This window comes from Oryzias melastigma, linkage group LG5 (genome assembly GCF_002922805.2).
Source record: "Oryzias melastigma strain HK-1 linkage group LG5, ASM292280v2, whole genome shotgun sequence".
In the NCBI taxonomy this organism is placed as follows: Eukaryota; Metazoa; Chordata; class Actinopteri; order Beloniformes; family Adrianichthyidae; genus Oryzias; species Oryzias melastigma.
Window position 1 is genome coordinate 4,240,401 of NC_050516.1, and position 5,858 is coordinate 4,246,258.

The window sequence follows — 5,858 nt, forward strand, 5'->3', positions numbered from 1 at the left end:
AAAACTTTTAGAGTCTTCTTATGTGTACCATAACAGAAAAAGTAAGCAACTTGGAAACTCTTGTGAAAAATACTTTTGGAACAGTAAAAATACAGAAAAAAACCTTTTCAGCACAAATACAAAACGCAGGTTTTAGTCAGGTGGATGGGGAGCTAAAGTCAGTCAGGGAGCTGATCTCTGGGCAAAATGGGATCAAATTATTATCATCAACTGAAACAAAAATCTGTCAAATGACATTTTTTGAATTTTGATTGAAATCTGAGCTGAGACGCAGATGTTATGCACCAACAAAGCAGCTTCATGACTGGATCTTTGATCAGATTAACAACATTTTGCAAATGTAAATGTAGCTACTGTTGATGGAGAAAACGTTTAAGAGACGGTACTCTGCTACACCTCTAGGAGGCGCTCATCAGACAATAAGATGTGTAAAATCCTTTAGACCTTTAACATCGAACATAGTGTCACCTTTGACCTATCTTACTATTTATGTGATCAAAGCAAATCAGCTGATTCTGACGCAGAGAAAAGTGGCTTTACGTCGTTATATAAAAATGAATGTTAGTGTTGCAAAACTTTACTACTTTAATGTGTTAAATATCGGCATAAAGCAGATTTTGAAGCTTTTCGATGCTTCAGAATCTACTGAAACTGCATAAACAAATGAAGTTACGGTAGCAGAAAAAATGTCAACACTGGAGTTAGAGTTCTGGTGTTAATAGTCTAGAACTTTAATGTTATAATGCTTCACCTAATATTCTTTTTTTTTTTGATAGATACAACCAGAAAAAAACAGATCCTTGCCTCCGTGAGTCTGAGAGATTTTATGTCACACAACTAAAAGTAAAAGAGTTTACAAAAACAATTTTTCTGGAGAAGGCGCAACTTTATGTGGGTATAAAAACTTGAGGAACATTCTTTTTATTCCATAAAAGTAATTAGACTGCACTTAGTAAAAAAAAAAGGATTTGAAGACTAAATTTGACTTTAAATGAATTTCAATTGTTTTTCTTCTTTTCTTTGAGCACAACTTAAAATAAATGTGATTAAATCTCCAGTTTATTTTTTTTAAACAACTTAGGGTCAGAGCAGAAAAAATTCTTGGAATGTCATCTTAGTTTTTATTGAATTTGACTAGAAATGATAATAAAAACAGATGAAACTCTCAGATTAGATTTGCTCTGTTGTCCCTTTGCTGCTGCTGAGTTGTGCGTTTGCGTGTGTTTGTGTGTGTGCACACACCAGTATAGAACATCTGCTAATAGACCTGAGGATGGCAGTTCACAGCTGCTGTTAGCATTTGAGATGAGAAGAACATTTAGAGAATTACCACAGAGATTCCTAAAAAAAAAACACACTTTTGTGCTTAAATTACCAGATGACAAGTTTCATTTGCTCCCAACAATAAAATCCATAAAAACCAACAGATGATGCATTTAAACACCTTCAGCGGAGAAATATCAACTATCAAAATCAGGTTTAGTTGAGTCTTAATGGAGTCTAGCTTTGTTTAATATCCTTCCACAGCCAAAAACATTTTGGATGACAGCTTTGATAATCAGAACAGAACAAGTGACGAGAGCAGATCCTGCAAAAGCTCTTCTTGTTTGTGTGCACGATGTGAGCTCTGTCAGGCTTGTCGATTCGGTCTGCTCCGGCTAAACTATCAATACTCTCAAGTAATTAACTGATGGTGAATAGGGATGGGTACCGTTTGGACATTATCCTGTAGTTTTGAAATGGTTCAGGTAAATGGTACAGTATCTATTCATATACTGCGTATAGCCCCGTCACGCTTTATAGACACAGTCCCTTTCACTCGATGCGTATACATTCACACACTGTTGGCTACTCCACTGTCTTGCTCTGGTGCCAACTTGTGACCACCAGGAGCAACGTCGGGTTCTGTGTCTTGCCCAAGACACTTGGACACATGGACGGGCAAGGCAGGAACTGAACCTTTGAGCTTTTGATCAGAAGTCGACTGCTCTACTTTTGCACCAAGGTTGTCAACGGCGCTTGAAACGGGCCTTTATTTCATTCTTTCTGACCATCTGTACTGCAGCGCTGCATTTCCCTAAACGTGTATTTTAGCACTTGTCAGTCTTTTTCGGAGAATTGTACACGTCACTCTTATCCATGAGGTCACTGAATAAGAAACTTTTGCTGTGAAGTTAAGCCAAACTTTCCCTTGCTTTGCCTTCAGCATATTGACTGAAGCTCCACCCACCCTCATGACCACACCCATTTTTATATGAGCCGGCCTACAATCACTTGGAAGATTAAATAATTGGCCAGAATTGTAAGGCAAAACCAAATAGAATGCAAATTACTAAATGTCCAACATGAAGCATAAAATACTGTACTTTTTTACAGTACCAGTTGTATTGTATACACCAGTACCAGTACCAACTTGGCACAGGGTTTTGGTACCCATCCCTAATTGCGGGAAAATTTTTGCCACTTTTGCACTTTTGCATTGTAGCTTTAGCTCCAGACCAGTGTTTATGTTTGACCACGATGAACTTCAACCCTTTATGTGATCAACGTGAATCAGCTTATTCTGTCGCGGAGAAAAGGGACTATACGTTAGAATAAAACACTTTATTTTAGAAATGTGTTGCATATCGGTGAAAAGATACCTTAAAGTGTTTCTTACCTGCGCAAAACCACTTTTCTCTGCAGATTAGCTAATTTACATTGACTGTGTAAGGAGTACCAGTATGTCGAAAAGCATTCATTGTAGGTTTGACAGAGACACCTCAGGTGGTAAAGGTTCAAAGCTTAAAACGTAAAAAAAAAGTACCTGTTACGGTCACCTAACATAAGACTTTTTGGACCAGAAGTCAGAGTGTTTTTTGACTGAAATATGCGGCCTGTGGGGGGAGGTTGGGTGATCTTCCGGTTCTAGACTTTCTTCTCTATAAAGAACACCAAAGCGGTATTTTGATCAGTTCACAGGTTTCTCAGTAATCCTCTAAAAACCTGCACTCTAAGTACAAGCCCCTCCCATACCCACAAAAATGAGCGGGTCCTCACGATCTGAGTGAGACAGCCCCTTTCAGGAAGAGTCTGCGCTGCCAGCGCTGCCTCCAGGCTAAGACAAACCACCTCGGTCAGGCACAGTTGAGCAGAAGCTGAGTATATATGTGTAGTGAATGTCCAGGGCTATTAAAGGCAGATACATATGGCATGTGCATCTATCTTTGAAAAAGTTTGGATTATTTTTGTGGGAGAAATGTAGACACGCTGCCAAAGGCTCTAGGACAGGGTATCGGGAACTCCTGGCCTCAAGGACCTCATTCCCTCTCTGGTATGTTCTAATTGGCTGGACACACCTGAACCAGGTAATCAGTCAAGAGTAGGGCTTGGAGATCTGAAAATCATGCAGACACTGCGGCCCTCGCAGACTGGAGTTGCCCCGCTCTAGGATGACGTCATAAAATGGGCGGCAGGCACACGCAGCAGCAGGCGGAGCCTCAGGAATCGAGTCGTTTTACTTCCGGGTAGGAAAAAACTCACGAAAAATAACTAGTACTTCAAAAATAATTTGTTTTTTAGTGTTCCAAAGGTAATATATGATCATATATATGGATATAGTTCACTCTGAAAGGCTTAAGAAAATCATGGTATGGCCCTTTATTGTAAAATCTCATTATTTCCAATTATTTGAATTGTCATATAAAATATTACTTTACAGAGCAGTTTACTTGGTCTGTGGTGCGTGTGTATTCTCTCAATCATATGTATTTGTTACTAAAGAGGGGGGGTTTGGTCAAGGTCATCCCATCAGAGATCAGGAGAATCTACATTAAGTGTAATGTGAAGGTATTATTTTAATGTATTTATTCCTTCTTAGACATATATCATTGCTCAACACCACACTGTCTATCTTTTTTTGAGAATTGTACATCTTACCCATCAGGTCACTGAAATAGAATCTTTTGCTGTGAAGTACATATCTAAAAGAAGCACCAAAGTGTAACACCAGTACTACCGTGGTTACTGGTACCAACTTGGCACTGGGTTTTGGTACCCATTCCTAATGTTGAACCATTTATTTCCATAAAATCGAGCATTTGTTTATCCTTATTCTTCCTCAATAGCACCCTCCCCCCCCACACACTGCTCTGACATTAAAGCGAAATTCTTCTCCCTAACGTAAGGCTCGGACCTCTTTCATGTATGGATTGCTAACCTTGAGTAGGACAATGAGCGCTCCCCACCCACATCATCATTGTCATCCTAATGGGAGTGGGAGTCTTTGCCGCAGGTGGGGGCTGCGCTTCGGCAGCCTCTGAGGGAGGTGCTTCATATTTTACCCCAACAGCAGTGTCCTTAAATTAAACAAATTAATGAACCTCTAATCGCTGGGCTGTTTCGCATGGGAAATGATTGAGTGCTTTGTGTTTCTGGTTTGAGTACACACCAGCTGGACTGACCGCTGGTATACATGAACACACACGAGCGCTGCGGCGCAATTAAACTTAATTAGGCTTCATGGGAAAACATGCAAATGGGAGCTTTATTGTGAGTAGAAAGGCACAACCTTCCTTTCTTTCATCAGGAAAGACCCAAAAAAAGGATGTTAAGATTTTGGAACCCAGGATGCATTTATCTCTTAAATGCGACTGAGAAGAGTGGACACAAGACTCAGTCGTGTTAGCTGGGATGAGGGTCAGCACCGCCAAATCTGAGACTGGAGGGTGGGTGAAGAACTCCTGCCTCTAGGTGAAGGAGTTTAATTATCTTGGGGTTCATGATTAAGATCAGAGTTCACCAGGAAGACTGGTGCAGCGTCCGCTGGTATGAGGTCGCTGTGTGGATCCACTGTGGTGAAAAAATTGGCTGAGTCAGGAAAGCTCTCAATCTACCAGTCCATCTATGTTGGAACTCTCACTGATGGTCATGATCGAATGAACGGGATCACGAATACAAGCAGCTGAAATGAGTTTCCTCTAAAGCAGGGATAGGCAACTCCAGGCCCCGAGGGCCGCATTCCTCCATGTTTTCCAGCATCTCCTGCTCTGGCATGTTCTAAGTGACTGGACACTCTTGAACTAGGTAATCAGTCACGAGTATGTTTTGGATATCTGGAAATTATGCAGAAACTGCGGCTGTCGAGGCCTGAAGTTGCATATCCTGGTCTAAAGTATAGGGGAAGGAACTTGGTCAGATTGAGAGGATCCAGCTGAGGTTGCACCAGGATTCTCAATGCCTTCTGGATGCTTCCTTAGGGAGGTGCTGCTGTTCCACTTGAGGGAAACCTCTGGAAAGACCCAGGACGCTCTGGAAGGAATTCAATTCCAGGGACCAACGCAGGACTTCAACAGGAAATCAACTAGAGGAAATCCTACTTTCCATGCAGTGAAAACATTTATTTACCATATTTTCCGCACTAAAGGGACACACCATCAATGAACGGTCTATTTTTTTACTTATGTCATATATAAGGCACACCGAAGTATGACCCCGGGCTCATATTGCATCCGGTCCGGCTCCGGTGCAGTCTAGATATGGCAGATGACTCACATTGGCTACGGAGGGCTGCAGATCTGCTGCCGACCTTATGAAACTCCAAACTCACGTAGGTTCACGTGAAAACCTGCCATTTATACAGGAAGTACTAGTAAACAAACCATCATTTCGTCGTTAGTTTGAAATATTTTCACACTTCTTTTTGTGCGTGACTCGTCTTCATACAATGGAACTGGTATTAATACTTTTGTCTTTTATAGGCTTAAATGTACATATTTGACTGTGTTACATGTATTGTGCAACAAGTAAGGGGGACCGGGGTTGGTTTTCACAATGACATAATGTGTACAACACAGTAAAAATAGTGAGTACAGTGGAAA

General features: G+C 41.0%; 1 protein-coding gene across 2 annotated transcripts in view; it reads right to left on the minus strand.

The window, feature by feature from the left end:
* Positions 1-5,858, minus strand: part of LOC112144722 (contactin-4) — a 156,669-nt gene that overhangs the window by 61,720 nt on the left and 89,091 nt on the right. The gene's annotated exons all lie outside the window — the stretch shown is intronic.